The sequence below is a fragment of the Leucopleurus acutus genome, assembly GCF_964270905.1.
Source record: "Leucopleurus acutus genome assembly, chromosome: 2".
NCBI classification, from domain to species: Eukaryota; Metazoa; Chordata; class Mammalia; order Artiodactyla; family Delphinidae; genus Leucopleurus; species Leucopleurus acutus.
In genome coordinates this window covers 85,737,380-85,762,664 of record NC_139143.1, presented here as the reverse complement: position 1 = coordinate 85,762,664, position 25,285 = coordinate 85,737,380, and positions in this window count along the sequence as shown.

Genomic DNA, 25,285 nt, shown 5'->3' with positions numbered 1-25,285 from the left:
GGATAATAGAGCTATTTCTAGTTTTGGCTATTGTGAACAAAGCTGCTATGAACATGCTTGTATAATTCCTTTCTGTAGACATGTGCATTCATTTTTCTTCAATACATACTTTGTAGTAGAATTGCTCAGCCACAGGGTAGGTGTACGTTATTAGAAACTGCCAAAACAGTTTTCCAGAATGACTGTGCGATTCTACCTTCTCAACAGCAGCAAGATATAAGTTATTCCACATTCTTGTCAGCATTTGCCATTCTCTGTCTTTGAAGTTTTACTTATTCTTATGGGTGCATAAAGGTATCTCATGGTAGTTTTAATTTGTGTTTCCCTAATAAGTAATGATACTGCACATCTCTTAGGTCTCTTGCCCATTTAGAAATTCTCTTTTGTGAAGAAAGTCTATTCCAGTATTTTGCTCATTTTTATATGGCTTAGCTTTTGTTATTATTTCTATGAGTTCTCTATACATTCAATACTAGAGTCATTTTCAGTTAAGAATATTGCAAATATCTTCTCCTAGTCTGTGGCTTGCCTTTTTACTTTATGGTGATTTTGGATGAGCAAAAGTTTTTAATTTTGATGAAATCTAGTTTCTTTATTTTTTCTTTTATTGCTAAGGCATCTTACTCTAAGACATCTCTCCTATCCCCAGATTGTGAATATATTTTCCTACATTTTCTTCTAGAAGCATTAATGTTTTAACTTTCAGCTTTTACATATATGATTCATCTCCCGACCTCAGCACAATACTTAATCACTATAGAATCCATAGCTTGCTTGCAGACCACCAACCCAGACTCCCCCAAATTTTTACAACCTTTGATGTAAACACATTCACAATAGTTTCCTGCTCTGCTCTTTGATAACTACAGATCCTTGTACTTCCATCTCTCACTCTTTCTTTGGCCCTCTCTTTCCTTCTCTCTCCCCTTCTTATCCCTACAGCTGAGAAAACCAGAAAAACCTAAAACTGAGAAGAAAGACCTGGTCAATCTGTGCTCAGGAGCACAGGTTCTGGTTTGTAAAACTGATTCAGCCCTTGTGTGGCCTTGGACAAGTAACTTAAACTTTATGTGCTTCAATTCTTTCTTCTGTAAAATGGGCCTAATAGGAGTAGTCTACTTCATTCTGCCATTGTTAGCTGTGCCTAAATTTAGTAGCTACTCGATCAATAATGTTATACTTAGTAGAATCATCGTTTTCATTGTCATTATCCTCTGCATTATTTTTATTTATTTATTTACTTATTATTATTATTATTTTGCGGTATGCGGGCCTCTCACTGTTGTGGCCTCTCCCGTTGCGGAGCACAGGTTCCGGATGCGCAGGCTCAGCGGCCATGGCTCACGGGCCCAGCTGCTCCACGGCATGTGGGATCTCCCCGGACCGGGGCACGAACCCGTGTCCCCTAGCATCGGCAGGCGGACTCTCAACCACTGCACCACCAGGGAAGCCCTCTCTGCATTATTTTTGAAAAACACTATGCTGATATTTTGCACCTTAGTTTTACGTCTTCGAGAAGTTATTGTAAATGGAATAATGGAATATGAATCTGTTGTGTTCTGCATAATGGCTCTCAGTTTTATTCATATTGTTGAGTATATCAAAAGTTTATTACTTTTTATTGCGGAGTAGTATTCCATTGCATGGATATACCACAATTTGTTTACCAGTGTCCTGATAATGGACATTTGGGTTGCTTCAAGTTTTGGCTATTGTGAATAAAAATGCTATGAACATTCTCACCACAATTTTTTTTGTATGGACATGTGTTTTTATTTCTCTTAGAAGAATATCTAGGTGAAGTGTTTCTGGGAACAAAAGGATATTTATGTAAATTTATGTTTAAATGTATAAGAAATTGTCAAACCAAAGTGGTTATAACATTTTACAGTCCCACTAAAAATGTATGAGAATTCCGGTTTTTCCACATCTTCACCAAGATTTGATGTTTTCAGACATTATAATTTTAGCCATGCTACTGAGTGGAGTGGTATCTCAAGGTAGTTTTAATATCTATTTCCCTGACAGCTAATGATATTGAACACTTTTTATGTGCTTACTGGCCATTAATATATGTTCCTCTTTGAAGTGTGTTTAAGCTTTTGCCTGTTTTAAAAAATGGGTGTTTCCGTTTTTAATCTGAACTGTAGTAGTTCATTATATATTCTGGAGACATAGTCTTTGTCAGATATCTTTTGTAACTATTTTCTTCCAATCTGTGACTTGACTTTTCACTTACCTAATGGTATATTTTCATGAGAAGACTTTTTAATGCTGTTAAAGCCTAATGTATCATTGCATTTTTTACTTCTTTCTGTGTCATATTTAGAAAATCTTTGCTTACTACCAGGTCACAAGACTATTCTCATGTATTTTCTTATAAAATGCTATAGCTTTAGTTTGTATGGTTTGATCTATGATCCAACTCAGATTAGCTTTTGTGTATATTGTGAGGTAGGGATTGTAGGTTTTTTCACTACATAGATATCCAGTTGTTCCAGCACTATTTATTGAAATGATATTCCTTTCCCCATTGAATAGCTCTACTGTCTTTTTAAAAAAATAATTTGACCATATAAGGTGGGTCTGTTTCAGGTGTCTCGATTCAGTTCCATTTATCTACACATGTATCCTTTTGCCACTCTCATACTATCTTGTTTGTAGTAATAAACAGCTTGATAGTAAATCTTAAAGTCTTCCAGGTTTGACTTTTTCACACAGCTCAATAAATTTTGAAATGTGTATATACTAAAGTAGCCACCATGCACAGCAAGATATGCTGTCACTTAATCCCTCTCATTTAATTGCAGGATACGTGCCTTCACATATTATGGCTGACCTGTTAGCCAAAGATCCTCTATTGCAGCCTCCAGAGAAAAATCTCCAGTTACCTTCAGAGCTGATTGAGAGACAAAATATCTGCAACATTCAACAATGAATCTAGATTTTTTTGAAAAAAAAACTTCATTTTCCTTACACCCATGAATACAATTGTTTGATTTGCAATTTTCTATTCTTCGTAGGGACAGTCCCCTGGAAGGTCTACCCTAATTTACTAGGCTGATGGTTGAGTGTGGGGTTGCAAATTAAAGGCTGAAGTAGAATTTACTTTTATTGTATAGAAAAGATGATGGGGAGATGCTGAGGAAAGGCTTAGGGAAGAGTAAGTTGGAACTAGAAAGTTGATATTAGGATCTTGCAGTGATTGTCAGATTTCGTAGAAAAAGGAGTTAGATGCTACCTATCCAAAGGCGGAAAAAATGTTGGTGGAAAAAAACAATATTTAAAGGCATTTTATTAGGGCTTGTCATTTATATATCATCTTTCCTTTTCGTTTTTGTAAAATTGGCATAAAGCTGGCCTCATGTGTTTGTTATATGACTTCTGGAATGTGGATTTCCATTGAAAACTATTAAAATTAAAATATTCATTGTGAACGTCCTAGATTACTGGTCCCAACCTAAGGGACAAACCTACCTGGCTGAAGTGCCGTTCCTGGGTCTGTGTCATTAACAGTAGTTGCTTTCCCTAGTGTATTGGCTTTCGTATTTCCCCCACACCTGAAAGTCGTAGTTCATACCAGCCATAAACCGTTTCCTTTGCTAAAAGATTTTAAAGTACTCTTACCCCAAGTAAGTGCATTTAAAAAATTGACCTATCTGTTGCATCCTTGGAATCCATCAAAAGCCAAGGGAGAGACGTTCAAGTGCTACAAGTTCCAGTGCTGCCCATCTGGGGAGGCAAAGGGGCTGCTTACTCGCTGGCCGCCTGGCCACGGTTGTCTGCTTTGGCTCCAACTGCTCACGGGAACTCGACTCACCTTCACCACGCCGGGAGGACCGGGTCGCTGCGGACGCCGACTTCATCCTCAGGATGCGTTCAGATGAGGAATTCGCATGGGATTTCTTCTTTTCCCTTAATCTGTTTTCACCTCGCCCTCTGTCTCTTCAAGACCGTTTTTGGATCCTGACTGGACAGGACTTAAAGGAGAGGCTTCCCGTCTCCTACAGGTCTCTTCCTGCCCGGACGTTACTGCCCGCGAGGGAGAACGAGAGGAGCTGGGAGGGCAGCGGGTGCCCGAGAACCACAAAGTCGCCGCGTGCGCCCGCGCGCACCGCGCCCCTGCGTCTCGCGGGCCGCTGGCAAATTGAATCAACACCGCCGGAAGCTTCTCCGCCGGCGCCACGCGAGGTGTGGGGCTCTCGACCCGGCGAGAGGGGCCCAGCTGAGGCGGCCCCGCCCTGCTCCCGGCCCCCGAGGACAGGCCCGGAAGAGGCCGATTTGGACCGGCGGAGCCAAGAAAAGTCTCAACCGCGACCCGGCCCCACGCTCCCGAGGTTTAAGGTCTCAAACCCTGAAGTCTTAGCGGACCGAGCGTCGCGAGTTGAATCGATTTCCACGCCTTTATCAGGAGAGTCGAGGGCCAAAATCAGACCAAGAAGAAGACTGTGTGGATCAAAGTGCGCAATTAATCAGAAAGGAAAAACTATTTCTTAAATGATTAGGTTGTGGATTGTGAAAGACCGGCATCAAGTTTTTTGGCGTGAGCACACGAAGGATGGAGTTGCCCTCAAGTAAGGTAAGAAAACTGCAGGTGCAGCAGGTTGTATGGGAAAGATTCAGAATCCAGTTCAGGGCCTTGGAGCCTGATTTGAAAGCGTTTTCCATCCTAGCCGTCTCCGTTGCTACATCCGCCTGAGTACATTTGGACGATGGAGATGCCGGGTCACGGTGCGCGGCCCCTTCTCTCCCCGCGCACATTCCCTCCCGCCTCCAGTGGGCCCCTAGCACGCTCCCCGGTCACCGGTGACCTTCTCTCCACACGCAGCCACCTCACAAAGACGCGTCACCAGGCCAGTTCTGAGGTGCTGCCAGGATGAGGCAACTCGCTCGGGACTTGCAGACACGGCTGGCCTCGCGCGCGCTCGGAGCGTCACCTGCGGGCTCCTTTTTTGGACGAAGCAGGGAGGGAACGACCTTAGGAAAGGATTTCTGGAACGACGGGTGACCCTTCCGGAAGGCTCAAGGCCTTCCAGAGCAAAGGGAAAAGGTCACTGTAGTCAGAAGCAAGGAGAAGAGGTGTGGATTTGTGGTTCTTCGGTGGTCTAGTGGTGAGGATGCAGGGCTTTTACCGCTGCGACCTGGGTTCGATTCCCGGTCAGGGAAGGACGCTTTGCTTCTTACTAGGTTTGGCATTTTCTAACCGCTATCGTTCGTTTTTTCCACGACTGGAGGAGACATGGGGTTAACTGTTTACCAAGAATACATTCCAGAAAGTGGAACAAGTAGGTGAAATGTAGTATGAATTTAAAACTCTCATATGCGGCCACCACCAAATTATAAATCCAATTACATGCCCCAAATTGTACGAGGCAATTTTCTCCCCACATTTAAAACCAACACTAGAAATTATCAATCTTTTAGATATGATTTTGAACTTTATTTACCATCAATCTCTTCACAATTTCCCCATAGTCTTTTAAGTCCGCAGGAGACAAACTAAAAGAACTGCCTAGTATTTCTGCAAACTTGAATTTAAGATTCTTTCTCTGTTCTCTTCTGTTTTGGTGTTCACCCTTCCAGGTAAGATAAGTCGCAATAAAAAATGTAAGTCTGGGCGTCCCTGGTGGCGCAGTGGTTGCGAGTCCGCCTGCCGGTGCAGGGGACTCGGGTTCGTGCCCCGGCCCGGGAAGGGAAGATCCCATATGCCGCAGAGCGGCGTGAGCCATGGCCGCTGAGCCTGCGCGTCCGGAGCCTGTGCTCCGCAACGGGAGAGGCCACAACAATGAGAGGCTCGCGTACCGCAAAAAAAAAAAAAATGTAAGCCTGGATTTTTTGCTTGCAGCGGTCTCACTGGTTCTAAATTTTGTGGATATGGAGTTGTAGCTTGGATAGGTTCACGGGTATACTTTACCTTTAGGAACTTCACAAACGTGGTACATCGGAGGATCCCTAGATCCATTTTTGGAAGTGTTGGCAGAAATAACCACCAGAAATAAAAGTAACAGCTCCTGAAGACCAAAGACTGGTTGGAACCACAGCAGACTTTTGTTGTTGTTGTTGAAGTGTAGTTGATTTACAATGTGGTGTTAGTTTCTGGTGTACAGCAAAGTGGTTCAGTTATACATATATATACATACTCTTTTTCATGTTCTTTTCCATTATGGTTTAGTATCGGATATTGAATATAGTTCCCTGTGCTATACAGTAGGACCTTATTGTTTATCTGTTTTATATATAGTGGTTTATATCCACAGCAGACTTTTTAAAACCAGAGAGGAGTTGCTTTCATAATTTAATTTTCATTTTGATGGCCACTTTATCTATTTTGATGAGGACATTAGTGGAGGGAAATTTCTTTATTGGGTCATTAATTTTTCTATATTGTTATTTATCTAAAGGAAACTTAATAAAAAATTGTACTATAATGGTGATAATAACAATAAAATTTAATAATAAGATTTCACATCTTACATTATTCACATTGATGTAGCTGGCTTATGCTGTCATGTATTGCCCACTGTATAACATTACCTGATGAGTATATTCAAATATGTAGTAATACGTACTATTTTGTATATATTTTACATATGGATAGATAGATAGATAATGCAATTATTTATAATTCAAGAAGGGAAATATAATGGGAAGGTGTTGGTAACCTCTTAGGTAGTGTAGTCCTGAAATTAACTGATTTTATGCCATGTTCTCACATACTTTAGAAGGCTATGCTATAATATTAAAATGACATTCCTTGGCCAGTTTTGTTGCCCATTTCCTGACCCAGCATTAAACACAGGAAGAGTGACAATGGGAAGAAAATGGCCTTTTGATGGACTTACCTAATATCTCTCTCTTATTATTACTTAGAATAACATCAGAAAGTCAAGGGAAATATTTATGTAGAAAAGGGACATTCTCTGCTCTTCCTCTTCCCCAACCCTTAATACCCAATGGGGGAGTAAACACTTCTCATTCTTCACAATCCAGGACAGATATTGAGCTTCCCTTTCTAATTGTTGAGGTCAGAGTATATTAAAACATCATACCAAAGGGTGTGGTTATTACTGCCGCTTTCTACCTGAGCAGCAAAAATTCTAACCCAACTGGTGTCAGGGGGAGGTTCCAACCATGCATCCTCATTCCATCTGCCTTCTTTCTGGCCCTCTCCTCTCATAGGACTTGCACCGTCAGATTAATTTGGGGAAGTTTGGTAAAGGTTGTTTTGTGCTTAGACAGAAGGAAAAACCTCTCAGACCTCGAACTGAGCCTTATGTTCTGGTCTAGTTTACTGGAATTCCTTCTACTATGGCACAAGCCCTACCAATGGAAGTTTGTTATTGGTAATAACCAATACACTTTGCTACTTTTCTTTGTGTACATATCTCCCTCAGGGACCCCCACACCAACCAGCAAATCTAAGTTATTGGCAGGTTGAGATTTGGGAATTCTTTGGTCCTCTGGCCAAACACCACCAATTAAGTGCTCTAATTCCACCATTTGTTAAAATTACACCCACCATATTTTAAACACTTTATTTTAGAAAGTCCAGTTTGTAGGCAATGGAGATTATTACTTTAATGTTATTTCTGTATTTTTAAAATTTTAACTGTAATGGAGATTTCTCATCAAAAAGCATGGAAGCCAGAAGACCGTGGAACAACAGTTTTTACTATAAAACAAACAGGTCAAACTTTGGCAGGAGTTATAAGTCTAGCATGCAGTGGTGGCTTCCATATCAGAAATACAGAGTTCTTTACTTTGTGAGAGAAAGCAGTTTTCGTTGTTTTTGTTTTGTTTTGTTTTTCTCTTTTGGCTGCCAGAGGGATTGAGAATGGCCAGGGGAATTGATCCACCTAGTTCCAAGTAACTTGACTTGACAAGCAAGCTACTTGCTTGTTATTGGGGTTTATCCCTCACTCCTGCTAGTAGCAGTCTGATAACACTGCAGTCAGAGCTGTTGATATTAAAATTTTTGACTTGTCAACCAAGAGGATATTATTTACACGGTGAACCTTTGGACATTAGAGGGTACAGGCACTCATGCTAAACTTTGACCCATCAACTGGCGGCAAACCCCAGGAGAGTTTATCCCATTAGCACTTTTTTTTTACACATGACAGTACCCTGAACAGAAGAATCTCCTCTAACACTTTAAGAGCATTCAAAGTATAAGCATGTAACTCATTAATTCCAATTACAAATTTTCACAGCTATGTGTTGAATTGACTCAGAGGCCTCACTCATAACTTTAACTTGGTTTTTCTCTTTGATGCAAGTTGTACCCAAACTCTTTCAGTTGAATTCATGCTCTCTTTTGCTGGAACACAGACCAAGGAGTTTAACACTTGCACTTGATGGGTTACAGCAGCAGCCAAGAGACCATTTTACCCCCTTGACAGAAAGTTCAGGAAGTGCAAGGAGGTGTGACCAGTCTGTGAGGTCAGTTGGAACAGTGGGAGGCTTCTTATTATCTGAGGTCAGGAGGAGGAGAAGAGAGGGTTTGGAGAGCATGAGGGTGGCAGCCCCACAGCAGTAAGCACAGCTCTGCATTTTGGTTTTAAGAGGCTGTCTACTCAGTCTCAACAAATTTTTAGAACAACTAAAACATTGTTTAGGTGACTGTTTTCGATCCTTCCTTGTCATTGCCCAGCCTCTAAATGTTCATTAACTCGTGGGATAGTTGGAGGATCCTTATTCCCTCCCCGCTCCTGCTCATAACCACCACTTGGGGGAGAACTTCCCAGGGAGCCTTCTCATATCTCCTAACTTGGCTTACACAGACCCTTCTGTCTTTTCTTCAAGAAGGTACTGTGACCTCACTGGCCCTACACTGGGCACCAAATTAGTCAGGCAGTCTAGCAGTCCCTAGACAATGGTATAGTGGCAGCTGCTAGTCACACTTCTGTAGAATTGGTCAGTAAGGAGACAAACAATCTCAAATGAACTGAAGTAGTTCATTATTTACACACACAGCATAAGTAAATGTAGCATGTTGTCAGCTCCCCACATCCATAATTCCACAAAATCACACCACACTAGAGGGATCAGATGACAAGACACAAGTGATTGCTTGCTCTGTTACGAAGGAGCCAGTTTCCATGTTACGGCTGAGCAGTTTTATAGCTTATAGTTGAGCCCTAGGAGGGTGGGGGCAAGGTTGGAAATTTCTATGTCTCACAAAAGCAAGGAGGCAGGTGAGAAACTATCTGCTGGTAGCCTGTCCCAAGGTAGGGAAGCTCCTATAAGAGATCAGTGAGAAAGAGCCTTATGATAGCTCCTCACAAGACTGCCTATCTTTCCATGTTCCGAGGCATTCAGCCAGGACTTGGGTCAGACTCCAATTGAGCCTTGCCTATGTGGCCTATGTGGAGAAGTATAAGGTCACCGGAGTACCATACCAGAGCTATTCCCCTGCGCCATGAACCTTGAAAACGAGGTTGAGTGGACATGATTATCTTTGATTTGCACGTTCTTTACATAAGTTCCTTGAAAATGCTGCTCCACTCTTGCCTTGCTTTGTATGTTGGTCCTCATCTAATTCTGTTGCTTTTGTAACTTATTTCACAGTTTTGCCTGGCAAGCCTAACGGTGTTTTCTTTATTTTTATTTGTTTGTTTTCTTTATCTTTAAAGTCTAAGAGTTTTACTATGATATTGTCTCGGAGTTGATCATCCTGGTTCAATTTTCCCCGATACCTGAGGAGTCCTTTCATTTTGCCTCAACATATAAGTAATCTAATCATTTCTTTTTTATAAATCAAGTCCCCTAGTTTGTTCTCTCTAAAGCCTGATTCTTGTATTTAACACATTACAATTTTTATTCAACAAATACAGAGATTCCCAAACAAGTTCCCAAACAAATAGTAAAACAACCCTGATGATTTCAACACAGTATGCCAGTTTAAGGCTTAAAAAAAAAAAAATCACCATCAGTTTATAAACAAAATGTAGAAAGACATAATGTCAGATAAGGAAACCTTTGAATATGAATAAATTTATTATTAAAAAGAGAAATGTAGCTGGCTTGAAAATAGGTTAAAAAAACTTAAATTCTAAGCCATTCTTAGGTGAAAAAATTGTGGAACAAGATTAATCACCAAGTTGTCTTTCTAACACATTAACACCCATTACTTTTATTTATTTAATTTTTTAACATCTTTATTGGAGTATAATTGCTTTACAATGGTGTGTTAGTTTCTGCTTTACAACAAAATGAATCAGTTATATATATGTGTTAGTTTCTGCTTTACAACAAAATGAGTCGGTTATATATATACATATGTTCCCATATCTCTTCCCTCTTCGGTCTCCCTCCCTCCCATCCTCCCTATCCCACCCCTCCAGGCGGCCACAAAGCACCGAGCTGATCTCCCTGTTCTAAGCGGCTGCTTCCCACAACACCCATTACTTTTTTTTTTTTTTTTTTTTTTTTTTTTTTGCGGTACGCGGGCTTCTCACTGTTGTGGCCTCTCCCGTTCTGGAGCACAGGCTCCAGACGCACAGGCTCAGCAGCCATGGCTCATGGGCCCAGCCGCTCCGCGGCATGTGGGATCCTCCTGGACCAGGACACAAACCCGTGTCCCTTGCATCATCAGGCGGACCCTCAACCACTGCACCACCAGGGAAGCCCCACCCATTACTTTTAAATGGCATTCTTTCCCAGGAGCTTCCTAATGTGTCAAGAGCTATAAAACAAAACCCTATAAACAGTTGCCAGATTCTCAGTTCATTTTCCCTTTAAAAAAATATAATTTTCAGGCTAACACCTGTTGACACACATAATCAGGTACACAGGATCCTTCCCTGTGTTGGGGACAAAAATTCTACCACTGAACCACCAATGCTTCCCTTTGTTACACCACAGGCAGAGTAATTAGAGTGTCCAGAAAGACCCAGCAGTAGTTCCAAAAGAAGCTTTTTATGGTGCTAATAGCTAACAAGGACACCAGAACAAAAGGTTTTTAATAGGAGACTTATCGTAGACAAAACTATAAATAACAAAATATCTGATTTATCTGATCAGACTCTTAACTCTGAAAAAGATTCTGTGTAACTGCACAACAGATTCTGATAGAAGAACATCAGAAATTCATCCAGGTTCTTTGTTTCTGTTCCTAAATCTTCACTTGTCAACCTCTAACTGTTGCCTGAGAAGGTAAGCTAACTTGTAGGTTAGGTAAGGTACAGTTCTAATCCAGGAAAGAAACAGGAATCAGAATCAGAATTACAATTAGAAGAAAGAGGGGGAAAGGGGACAGAATCAAGATAGAGATAGTGAAGAGATCAATTTTGGTTCTTGGAGTTGGTCCTTTGAGGTTTTTTTTTTCTTGAAAGAGTAATGATCAGTCTTACGATAATTATAATAATACTATGTGTCTGCTTTTTAAGGTGCATAAAACATTTGAACGGGTATATAGTATGAAAAGATTAATATTGTTTGCAATCAGTATTTAATTTTTTGGGAGGATTCAATTTCCTAAATTAATAGGCTTTGATTTATTAGCTGTATGAGGCATAGACTATTTTAAAGAAATATTGATTGTTAAAATATTAGCATGGTGATCTTTTGGTGAAGTTCAAATAGTATAGAGGTCTCTTTCCTCAGTCTTCCCTGGGGAAATTAAACTGACGAAAGGAGCCTGGGGAGCTCCCCCATATTTTGGGACTTAGGACTTTTTGAAAGACAGGAGCTATAACCTGCAATCATGCTTCTCCTGCTGAGAAGCCAGGCTAGTTCCAGGCTGAGTCATAAACTTGTTTTCAACAAGGAAAACAACCATCACCTTGACCTTGAAGAGCTTTGGCTCTGTCTGCCCTCTGCTCAGCACACCAGACACACACAAGCTCTGGCCAGCATGCTTTCAGTTACCACCTACGTCAACCAGATCTACATGTATTCCCACATCCCTTTCTAAACTACAAACCTATACTTCCAACTCACAACTCCTAATTCACTGGTCAATGCCTCACATGCATCTTAGAGTCACAAATGCTAAAACTCAACATACCAGTGAGTTCCCTGTCAGCATCACACATCACCCTCTGCCTCAACACTCTGTGATCAGACCCAGGTACTGCGTCCCCAGAGGAGTAGTATACTGTCCCGTGTTTCAATCCGTCAGTAAAACCATACCCAGACGTCTTCCCATCCCTACCTAGTACATTTATCCTCACCACCATCAAGCCTTTTGCCCATACCAGATCTTACTATCCTTTTTGGATAGACTCTCTCATCCTCCCAGCACAGAAGTTTATTTCCAGTATAATTAATAAATAGTGCTTAAGTTTATAGGATTCTCTACAGATTCACCTCCACTTCATTACTATACCCTTCCTCTATCACCTCTTACCTCCATTAATCTAAGCAGATCAAAAACTGGCCTCCCTACAGCGAGTCTAGTCTACTCCAGGCCCTTTGCCACACTGCATTCTGATTGACTATTCCGTGGTATAAATCTGGACATACCTGTACCTAAATCCACATCAACCAAGACAGTAGCCAAGCAACAGTAGTCCTCCCTCCCTTGGTCATTAGAGCCCTGGAGACTGTGGGAGGTGCTAGGAAAATAATTGCAATAGATCAGCGTCTGGAGTTAGTGGTTTCTGGACTTATGTTGGCTTTAAAACATTTACATATTGGAGAAGCACAAGTCTCTGACAGGGCTTGGAAATTAGGAAGCAAGGATAAAAATGAGTCACTGTGCTGGTACACCTGTCCTTTTGACTTTTCAGTTTCACCAAGTCAGTTTCCTAGCAGCTGGAGTAAAGGCCACCAAAAGGCCCCTGTAGGAAGTTCTCTGGAGGAAACATTCTGAAACTTGGTCTTATGGGAATTCTTAGTAGTAATGATCAGAGGTGTCCTAGAAGCACAGAGGTCTTCACACAGGGACAATTTTGGGTTCCTCAGGGGAGAATTTTCATCCTTTAGAGGGAGCTGGGTCCTACCTGCAGTTCTCTTCCATCCCAGACCAAGCTCCAGAAACAGTGGGCTGCTTAATGTGCTGGAATCTGTGCAGTCATTGAGTCCAGGGTGTGGACAGGTGGCTCCATTTCTTTGAAGAATCCTGGTAGATGAAGTCATATGACCTGCTGGTGGTTGTGGGAGAATCAATCTCATGAATTATTGGATGTGTTATGATCTGTGAAGAACACCTTAAACTAAGAATACTGGTGCTTCAATAGCAAGCATTTTATCTCTCACCTGAGTGACCCAAGTTTGAGTGCAGGCCAAAACGTACAACTGTTTTTCTTCTTTCTGCACCATAGTGGCTTCATTACTACCTCTATTAAGTCTTTATTGCAAAGGCAAGTCTCATCAAAGATCCAACAGGCAGGGGCAACACAGTCAGCTGAGGTAAGGGAGGGAAAGAATAAAATGGACAGTGTTTTGGGAACAAAAATTATTAAAGACCGTTTCTAAACAGTAACGTGACAGCCTTGGAACTGGGATAGGGCTATGATCATGGAAAGATTAGTGCCTGGCATGAGTTACACAACTGTTCCTCTGGGGTGCATCTTCCAAGGCAGGAAGTAAGTTTCGGTGTGTTGCTGGGACATGTAACATTTGGAGCTAAAATCCTTGCTACACTCATGTGTATAACCTCTGACACCATGACATCACCTACTAACAAATGAGTGTCCTAGAATATGAGGAATAACTTTACTGTGTTTCTATCTTTGGAAGTTAGCTTTGGAAAAAGATCAGAAGATTTCCCTCCCTTGTCATGCCTATATTATTCTGATTTTCTCTTGTCATGATGCATGTAAATGTACCCCAAGAGATTTGAGGAACATAGAGGAAGTCTCACCCTCTCCTTTAGGTTGCCATTCCATAAACTTTTCTTGAACCTTCTGTATGTTACACTGGACCAGAAAGATGAGGAATTTGGCCAATAAAGACACTTCTCTCAACAGGTTACTGTACAGGTCACCACAATATCACAAATGGTCAAAATCATACATTAAGTTAACTTTTGGAACCTAGTATCTGAGAAGTCAATTGTTCATTTTGAATTCTAATTATTTACCTCTTCTAACAGCCTATCAGACAATTACAGTCAACAGAGGAATATTCAGAACTTCTGATTTAGGTGGGCATGGCAGATACAGAACAAAAGCTGTTTAGAATGAGAGAGAAACTGAAGGGTAGCTCTAGAAAGTGCTAAAGGCAGTCAAAAGCCAATCAGCTTTAACTGCCAACCATTCAGTTAACAGCATAACTCCCTAACTGACTGACCACATGGCCACTCCTCACAGATGAGACTACATCAAGTGGTAATGTGGACCGTTCACCTGCTGAAACCGAGAACATGTCCACCTTATCTCTACTCTGTCCAAATCTGCCAGCTCCAGAAGGCTGAGAGTGCAAGAGAGTGTAAGACCTCTGCTTCTTTGGTACATGCATAGGAAACACAGGAATTTAGGGGTTAGCCAAACAATAAGGATGGGGAAATTGTCCTCAACAGTTTTGGTGTTCTGAAGAGACAAAATTAGGAGGGAGGAAGGGATAATGTTTGAAGTTCGGTGGGGTGGTGGAAGACTATTCTGGTCCAAATACCTCCTGCTATTGGCCCAGTGATAAGTGAAGCAGTTGGCCTCAGAGAAGCCACATAAATGAGCATTTGATTTACTATGGGAGGCAGAGACGAAAGAGCAGCAGGAAGCTGGACAAGAGCAGGCAAGGAGTTTGGCACTGGCACTGCCATCCATCCATCTGCATGCCAGAGACAGTGTCATCCTGGGTTTTTCCCTACAGTCTCCCCTGACCCTGGACAGTTAATAACCTAAGATTTGCCTAGGGAAGAAATTCTGAGGGCCTGCTGTGGCATGGGAATCATCCTAAATTATAAGATGACTGTAATTACGTACACAAATTTTAAAGATAAGGTATCTTTAAAGATTTATTAGTTTATTATGCCTTTATAGTTGGAGGGTGAAGAAGAAAATATCAAAGTTCTTTGTCTAACAAAATGACTCATGGAGATTAATTTATATATCATTACCCATAATAACCAGTTAGCATAAAAGGCAATTAGAAATGGATGGTTGTATTCCACAAGAGACATATTCTGAAGTCATGTTTTTTGCCTTAAAGTCTATTAATGTAGCTACTTTTTGGTTAATATTTTCAATAAAGCTTGTTTTTTCTCCTTTTGTTTTCAACCTTTCTGTCACTTTATAGTTTCGGTGTATCTCTCGAATACAGCATATAGTTAATTTTTAAATCCAGCCTAGCAATATTTATTTTTTACTGTATAACTTGATCTCCTTATATTTATGTAATTGTTAATATAATTAATTTAAAATCTATCAGCTTTATCTTTTTCTATTTGTCCTCTTTGTTCTGTGTTTCTGTTTCTCTCTTGGGTTTTTTTTTAATTGGTTATCTTTTAAACTATTACAATATTATGTTTTTTATTGTTTTATATATACTTTGCTTCAATTTTTTCTTTCTAAATTTTTAATTGTATTTCACTTCGTTTCTATCCTTTTTGTGATTAGTTTAAAAATTACAATCTTAATCCTTAGTTTATCAAGCATAGTAATAATTATGACCCTTACTGTCATACTGAACAGTATAAAGACCTTGGGATACTTTCATTCCATTTAGTCTCACTCTACGTATATGCTGTTATCATTTGTTATAGTTCTAAGCATTTTTTTTTTTTTTTTTTTTTTCTATGCGCGGGCCTCTCACTGTTGTGGCCTCTCCCGCTGCGGGGCACAGGCTCCGGACGCACAGGCTCCGGACGCACAGACTCAGCGGCCATGGCTCACGGGCCCAGCCGCTCCGCGGCATGTGGGATCTTCCCGGACCGGGGCACGAACCCGTGTCCCCTGCATCGGCAGGCGGACTCTCAACCACTGCGCCACCAGGGAAGCCCAGTTCTAAGCATTTTTAAACCCCATAAGACTTTTTATGTATTTTTATATGGCCAGTGTTAATTTAGATTTATCTATGTATTTACTGTTATCTTTCTCTTTTTTTGTGTCTGTCTTTCCATGTGGAATCATTTTCCTTCTGCTTGAGAAGCATCGTTTAGAGATTTCTTCTGTATGGGTCCCTGGTGAAGAACTGTTTCAGCTTTTTTTCTCTGAAACAGTCTTTATTTTTCTTTAATTACTGAAGACTATTTTTATTAAGTATAGGAGTCTAGAAGCAGTTACTATCAGAACATTGAAGATATTTGCATTTGATTTTTGCTTTTCAAAAGTCAGTCAGTAGTCTAATTGCTGCTGATTTTAATGTAACCTCTCTTTTTTCTCTGGGTGTTTGTATAATTTTTGTCTTTGTTTTTGATTTTCTGCAATTTTAGTGTGATCGCTCTAGTATTGATGTCCCTTTATTTACCTTGTATGGAATTGGTTGGCCTTCTAGAATCTGTTGTTTTGTGTGTTCCATGTTGTCTCAAACATTACTTCTTCTAATATTTACCCTGTTTTCTCTCTCTTCTACTTCTGAGACTAACTAAAATATAAGGTAGACCTTCTCACTCTATTTGCTATTTTTTTCACTTATGTTTAATGTTACTTTTTTCCTTCTTGTTCTACATTTTTAATTTTTTCTTCTTCCCGATCTACCACTTTACTAATTCTCTTTTCAGCTATGATTGCTCTCCTGTTAAATTCTTCCACTAAGTTTTAAATTTTAGTTATTTTGTTTCAGAATTTCTTTTTTTTCTACCAAGTGAAGAAAACATTTCCAGGAAGAGGGAAGGATCAACTGTTGTTGATAGATTAGATAAATGTTGATAGATACATAAATGAAGGTAAGAATTGACCACTGGATTTAGCAAAATTAGTCATTGATGACCTTGACAAGAGCAGTTGCAGGGGAGTGATGGGGATAAAAGCATGATTTTAGTAAGTTCTAGATCAGAGACTGAATATGCAAATGGACAATAGCCAGATAACAAATAAAAGTAGAACTCTGACTCACAATTTGTAGTAACCAGCCTAGAAAACCGACCCATTATCTACACTAACCAGCCCAGGAAGTCAACGTACTATCTATAAGTCAGAGTTGTAGAAAGTCAACCATTTTCTCAGCAAACAATCCAGGAAGCCAAACAAAAACCCTTGTAATAATCAGTCCCAAATGGCCAGGACTTGATTAATAACTTTAATTTTTGTCCCTGCTTCTAACTTAGGACCAACCAGAGAAGGCCAAAAATGCACCTTTAACCAGTCATATAGGACATCCTGCTTCTACAGCTGGATGCTGGAAGCTGTTAGCCTGCCTACGGCTTCCCCATGCCAGCAGCCTCCAATCACAGCATACCTGAAGCCTTCCTTTTTTTCCATAAAGCTTTCCCAGTCTTCTGCTTGCCTTTGAGTTTCTACTAAACCTAAAGGATGGTGGCTGACACCTTTGCTATAGCAAGTTCTGAATAAATAGCTTTAGCTTATTCTCATTTGGATGGGTTTATCATTTTAGAATTTCTGTTTGACTCTTCTCTAAGTCCGTTTTGTCACTTTTTATAATTTCCATTTTGTGGTTAAAATGTTAAACTAATAAAAAAACAAAATGTTTCCCCTTCTGCATGACAATTTGACCTTTAATTAACCTTCTAGGTCTGTTTTCCTGGAATCTTGGGGTGAAATATCAACTATATTACTAAAATACATTGCATGATAAAAAAAAGACTCCTGATTGACACCTGGACTTGGAAAAATAAGCATCTGGCGAGAAGGTATACTTTGAGCTTCCTTGAATGCAGTGACTCTTGTAACTTGCATAAACCTTGCATGGACACTGGAAACTACGTTATTGTTACCTGAAAACTGGGTTCACCTCTTGGTGAGTGCTGAGTCAAAAGACAACCGAGCTAAAGACTGAGAGAAGGAACAGTTTGTTGCTTGCAGCAAGTAAGGAGAATACCAAGGATCCTTCCCAAAGCAGTGTCTTCCCTCCCAAGACAGCAAAATTGGGGAAGTTTTAAGCTAAGGGTACATGCATATTCATAAAGGGGGTTGGGCATCCAACAGGATCCAAGCTTTAGTTTATTGAAGTCAGGAGGGTCAGAGAAGGCCAACCTCATCATCCCTTAGGTTCCTGTTGAACTGGTGGTTGAGCTTGGGGGGTGGGGGTGGTGGTAGGGGGTGTTAAATTCTGCAAATCTGCTCAAGAAAGTGCTTCAGGGTAGTCTTTACCATAGAAACAGAACTGGGAGTCTTTACAAATGATTTATTATCTTTGCTATTGTTACTTCTCTTGCTTGATAACAGTTTGTTCTTTTGTTCCCTTAAGATCATTATTACTGAGACCTGTTCAAGGGCAAGCAGTGTGGCCAGGCTTAGATCACAAAATGGCTTAGGCCAAAAATGGCTTCTATTATGTCAAGAAAGCCATGCCTGGTTTTCTTTCTCCAGGGACCCCCCCCTCCCCCACCCTATCTGCTTACACTGTGAAGTTTTTGCAAGAGATATTGGTTTCTGGGACCTGGAGTTTCAAAGCCAGGGTGGCTCCACTATATCTTTTTCCCTTACACCTCACTCTTCATCTGTCCTGGAATGGAACATGAGGGGCAGAGAACCAAGATAGTGTCTCCTGGGTGGCAGTGCAGACTGCTGCAAGGACTACTTCCACAGAAGAATAATGCCTGAGATTGCCCTGCCAGGAAGCTGTAGTTCTTATCTTTTATCTTTCTGAGTAGACTGGTGCCATGTGTGGCCTATGAAAGTCTTGTGATTCTGAATGTTTAGTTGAAGCTAAGAAAACTCCCCAATAGGCAAAATTCTTCCAAATTTTCAATTAAAACAAAATTTTCTATTGAGGTATAAGAGATATACAACATTATATTAGTTTCAGGTGTACAACATAATGACTCAATATTTTTATATGTTGCAAAATGATCACCACAATGTCTAATTAACATTGATCACAGAATTTTTTTTCTTATTATGAGAAATTTTAAGATTTACTCTCTTAGCAACTTTCAAATATGCAATACAGTACAATTAAGTATAGTTGCCATGCTATATGTTACATCCCCATGACTTATTTTATAATTGGAAGTCTGTGCCTTTTGACTCCCTTCACCCATTTTGCCCACCCCCCACTCGCTACCTCTGGCAACCACCAATCTGTTCTCTGTAACTATAAGTTCCGGGTTTTTTTCTATTAAGATTCTACATAGAAGTGAGATCACATGGTATGTGTCTTCCTCTGTCTGACTTATTTCACTTAGCATAATGTCCTCAAGGTCTATCCATGTTGTTGCAAATGGCAAGATTTCATTCTTTTTTATGGCTGAGTAATATTCCTCTGTGTGTGTGTGTGTGTGTGTGTGTGTGTGTGTGTGTGTGTTTGTGTGTGTGTGTGCGCGTGCACTGAATTTTCTTTATCCATTAATTTGTTGATGGACACTTATGTTGTTTCCATATCTTGGCTATTGTAAATAATGCTGCAGTGAACATGGGGGGTGCAGGTATCTTTCTGAGTTATAGTATTTTCATATTTTTCACTTGTTTCATGAACAATGTAGACATCATTGTTTACAGTCTTTATGATAACTCCAATATCTCTATTATTTCAAGGGTCAGTTTCTGTTGCCTGATGTGTCTGCTGGTTCTCATGCGTAGATCTAGTTTCTTTGTTTTCATTATCTTTGAATATGTGCTACATGTTGTATCTGAAAAAACAGTTTTGTAATACTTTGAGACTTACAATGAAGGCTTTCCTGCCAGGCACCTGGGAACACTCCCAGCCTAGAACAAGCTTAAACCAAGTAAAATGTGTGAAAGATGCTCTAAAGTTAATTGTATTACAGAGGGGATGTTTCATTTCTAGTTCACCTTCATCCTAAGATTATAGCCATTTGCGGTCCTAGCTTTTGATAGGAATGCATTTCTGGTAGACACCCCAACTTATGCAGAGCCTGATCTTTTATTTCTGCTCTATTAGCCACAGGAGGCTGTCACACCAAATTTGCAGGATCAGGAAGTGCCCTTAGCAAAAAGTGTGGCTTCTATTCTTGTTTATGTCTCTGGCTTCCAGTTTTTCCTTACTTTAGACCTGGTGATTCTTTATCGTCTAATCATCACCTTGATGCGTTTAAGAATACATTTTCTGTATTTTATCCAACACTTATTTGTTTTCAGAAGGAAGGTTAATTTAAATATTCTAGCCACTATTACCAGAAATGTATCATCAACTTTTAAAATATACTAAATGCCTCAAAAAATAAGGTCATGTTTTACTGCTATGGCTCTTAAATCTAAGTTGCTAACACCACAAGACGGAGTACAAATCACAGTTCAACCGTTGTAAAAACTGTCAGACCACTACAAATACAGATTTTATTACAGAAAATTACTACAGAATTTTCTTTCCCCTCTTTTTCTTAACTCATTCCAGCTATCAGTCTATTCTGGGCCATGCAATCGAAGGCTTCAGTCTCAAAATCTAACTTTTTTTCCCTATGGATCCCCCAGATGCCAATCCTATACATGTTCAGCCTTTACTTTGGATAAGAAAATCAAGTCACATCATTTAAAATTAAACTGTTTATTTTTATTAGGTAATTAAGAGTGTAGTAGACAGATGCACATGTATATGTTGGCTAGAAATTGAGATAAGTTTTCACAAGTGAGAATCAAGAATGCCACCATAGAACCATCGGCCTCAACTTCACTTGTCTGAATAAGATGGCATAGCCTAGTTTCACCACAACTGAGAGCACACTATGTGGCATTTTCCAGTGTCCTTGAAGTTTTTAGTTACCTACCAGAGGACAGGTCGTGTAGAAATAACAAATGGTGCCAGGTTCCAAGTGCCTTCAAGTGACAGAAATAAAGATTTAAATAAACAGAAGCTGAGTCGGCCAAGGAAAGTGGCTCTGCTGTCAAAGGACTCTAGAGTACAAAAGTAGAGGGTTTACTTAGGATTTCAAGGAAGCGATAGAGAAATCTTCACCAGTTTTTATCCTTGAGATCCTTTTGGTGGTTGTGACCCTACAGTGGGATAATCCTAGGATCGTTTCTAACCCTAAGGATATCTTAGGACCCAAGAAACCTAATTTCTGGCAATTCTGACTATCATAAAGCCTATTCAATAAGTCATTATCTAATGTTGTATCTGGAAATTGTTACTACTATTGTTTCTTATTTGAATGGTCATCTCATTTCCTGCTTCAAAATGATTATCTAGAAATAATGGCTTAGAACCACATTCTCAATTTTTAGGTGAAAAGTAGTCTCTGGAGACATCAGACACAATAAAATACTCCCTTAAATGACAGTAAAGTATATGGACTGGGAATCAGGAAAGCAAGAGTGTTCTCTTAGGAGATAGAGAAATTGATAGAGCAATTGAAATTATGCCATCCACCCCTTATGTGCTATGTAGGAGGGAAATTCTTGCCTTACCTAACCAGTAGATGGAGCTACCAAGATGAAAAATAAATTTTCATCTGGTTTAGTTCTTTTCTGACCCATATGCTCTTGAAAATTTGAAAACATTTCACTCTTTTTTCTTTTTGTGTTTCAACGTAGATAGTTTCTTTTGATTTATCTTTAAGTTCATTTTTTTTTAGAAGATGTTGGGGTAGGAGTTTATTAATTAATTAATTTATTTTTGCTGTGTTGGGTCTTCGTTTCTGTGCGAGGGCTTTCTCTAGTTGTGGCAAGCGGGGGCCACTCTTCATCGCGGTGTGCTGGCCTCTCACTATCACGGCCTCTCTTTTTGCGGAGCACAGGCTCCAGACGCGCAGGCTCAGTAGTTGTGGCTCACGGGCCTAGTTGCTCTGCGGCATGTGGGATCCTCCCAGACCAGGGCTCGAACCCATGTCCCCTGCATTAGCAGGCAGATTCTCAACCACTGCACCACCAGGGAAGCCCTTTAAGTTAATTTTTAAGTCAAAATCTTTCAAATATTGGCAATTTCATATGGCTCAATATAATAGATTAACCCAATGGGCAAAATTCAGATTTGCTTATACACAGCTTAATAATATTTTTTTAAAAAAAGACTTTGCCAATTTACTTACATTGACAGTGTGTAAAAGTATCCATTTTCTTTCATTCTTTCCAACCTGATATTATCAATAGTTTTTACAAACCTGAAGAGGAGGTTGTGGGAACTCGGGGGGCAGTCTTGTGGGACTGAGCCCTTACCAGGTGGGGTCTGTGCTTTGAGTAATTAGTATCAGAATTGCTTAATGTGGGGGGAAAACTCATACATTTGGTGTCAGGAGGGTTGTGAGCGGAGGAAATAATTTTTTTCTTTTAATATGTGTGAAGGAAAAAGCACCCTTAAACTCACTTATCTTGGGGAAGGGGGGGGTGCCACAAATCTGACACTGGAAATGGCCTTTCCCCATGTGAGTCTTCTGAACTGAACCAACTGCCATCTATCTGAGCTAGGATAACAATATTCCTAACCAAAACAGGGAGAATAGTGATATGATCCCAGGAAGTCCTTGTACTCCTAGACGTCTAATCTTATCTATTTCATTTGGTCTTATAGTTCATAGTTCTTGAAACTGTAGAGACAGAACTGAAGACTGGGCCATGTTTGGGGCAGTGATGTCTCTAAGATCAAAAGAACCAAGACTTGGATCTAGAAGTGAGTAGTGGAAAGGGAAAGTATATGGTTGTAACTTAAGAACCATCTCAATCCTCCCTGAGTTAGTAGTTGTCATCCTCTTACTTATGCTGCTCCTAAGAGATTCCATTCAGGCCTTTGTGGCTCAGCAGTGGGCACAAACATAGCTCTTCTCCTTCCAGAATAGCGTTCAACAGAAAACCTTGACATAAACCATGCATTGTATCTATATTATGCCATCTTCGTGGAGTCAGGTGAGAAGGCCAGAGGATCCAATCTGAAATGCTGTGACTTAAACAGGGTCTTTATTGAGTTCTAATGTAATATCTTAAATTATAGTTGTAAAAGGAAAAGTCTCCCTATGTCCCTTTTGACTACAATAAGGCTGTGCTTACCCTCTGAAAAGTCAGAAGAAGATTAATACAACATTTACTCTTATCAAACCAAATGAGTCTGCTCACCCGCACGCAGTAAAGCCAATCTACTGACACTGGGTTGTGGTGAAGGAAGGTGCACCATTTATTGTAAGGCACCAGACAAAGAGTCTGGGACAGCTAATGCTCAAAAATCCTTAACTCCCCCATGGGTTTCAGGGAGACATTTTTAAAGGCAACGGGAGGGAGGGGAGTCGCAGGGTATGTGATCAGCTCTTGCACAATTCTCTGATTGGTTGATGGTGAGGTAACAGGGTGGTGTCACAGGGGTTAACATTATCAATCCTCAGGCTCCGGTAGCTCTGGGGGCTACAGTGCTCATGGTCATCAAGTAGTTAACTTCTTCCATTTGGTGGGGGTTTTAGCATCTGTAAAACAACTCAGGAAATGTGCGTCAGATACTGTTATCTATGTACTTCAGAGAAAAACTAAAGATTCTGTGACTGCCATATGGCCAATTTACTGTTTAAATTCTTATCAGTTCTCCTGGCCCAACTGCTATTTTTGCCACTACATGTTCACATCCTCTCAATCATTAACTCTTGAGCCAGGCTTTTGTGACTCAGGAGCGGCCTGGGAGACTACAGCTTTTCTACAAAAAGGAGGCAGGCAGAAGACAAGGTGGTGAGGGGTGTGTCCCAGGAAAGTTCTATAGGGTCCTGCTCTGTTACGTGCTAAGGAATCTGGAGTTCATTTCTGAAGGTGACAAGGAGCCACTGAAGAATGTTAAAGGGGGAGTGAGTGGCTCTCCCACTTACCAGCTGCGTGGCTCTGGAAAAGCCATCTCACCACTGTGAACCTGAGTCTCCTAATGGGTAAAATAGGGATAGATGCCTATCGTCTGGTGTGATGGCAAAGAATGAACTGGCTCATGACCATGAGGCATCCAGCTCAGCCCTAGTATGCAGCAGCTTCTGGGCAGCAGATTAGATTCTGTGTGATCCCTCCCTGCAGAGAAGAAGCTTTAAGGAGGCCAAGCAGGGCTGTTCTGTGGCCCAAGGTCCCTGGTGTGGGATTTGTGGGTGAACACCTTTGAGCAGACTTCCTGCTAGGGCACTGGGAGGACTCCATCGAGGCTGTGCTTGCTGTGCTAACTTACCTCTTGGAGCAGCAGAAGCTGAAACCTTTTTTTTTTTTTTTAACACGAGAACTCTTAGCTTGGGGTTGGAAACCATCTGCTTTCTTCTATTGGTGAGCTGCAAATTCTAATGATTATAATCTATCAAATATTTACAGAGCACCTATTAATACCTGGAATTTTCTGGCTACTGGAGATATGTCAGGGACCAAGACAGACAAATTTCTGCCCTCATAGGCCTTTCATTCTAGCGGGAAAGGCAAATAAAATACAAGTAAAATGAAACTAACATAAAATTTTTGGTAAGTTGTAATGAGTGCCTTGATGGGAAAAACAAGGATCTGAGTGAGAGAAGAATCAAAGTAGAAAGTCAGGGAAGACTACACTGAAGAGGGGACATTGGAACTCAGACCTCGAGGAAGAAGAGGAACTAGGGTTGCAAATAAGGGAGGGACCAGGAGGAAGCTTTCTGGGTGGAGGGAAAAGCACATGCAGAGGCTGGGAGGTGGGGAGGGGCTTGGTCTGGGATGGGAATTGAAAACCACCAGTGTGCCTGTGTCAAGGGGAGCAGGGTGGAGGGGGACTGGACATTCGGAGAGACAGTTTGGCTACATATCACAGGGGTTAAGAACGCAGGCTTGGGGAGTGAGTCATATTTTCTCTGCCGCTCATTAGCTATGTGATCTTGGACATGTCACCAACCTTTCCAAACCTCAGTTCTCTCATCTGGAAAATGGACTCAAAAGGAATACCTGCCTCCTAGGAATATTGTGGCTATAAATGAGTAAATACTTAGCAGAGTGCCTGGCACATAGTAAGTGCCCCACTCCTGTTAACTATAATTATTATTAATAAGTGGAGGGTGGGTTGGAGCCAGACAGACTTGTGTTGAAAACTGGCTCTGCTGCATGATTGCTTTGTGCCATAGAAAGTAAGCCTCCATGCCTTCTGTCTCCTCATCCATAAAATGGACTTCATATTCCTGGGGGGGGGTAGGTTATTATGGGGATTATATGAAGTGATTTATGTGCAGCCGTCCTGAAGGTCTTACATGTTTTTAACACAATGCTCTTTTCAGAATAGCTGAGAACAGTTATTGAACATTTAACATCCCATTATGTATTTTTAAGAATGTTTTTGTTTTTGAATATATGGTCAAATCCAAAATGTAAAAAAAACATATACAGTTAAAAATCTCCCTCCATCTTGGACTCCTAGCCCTCTG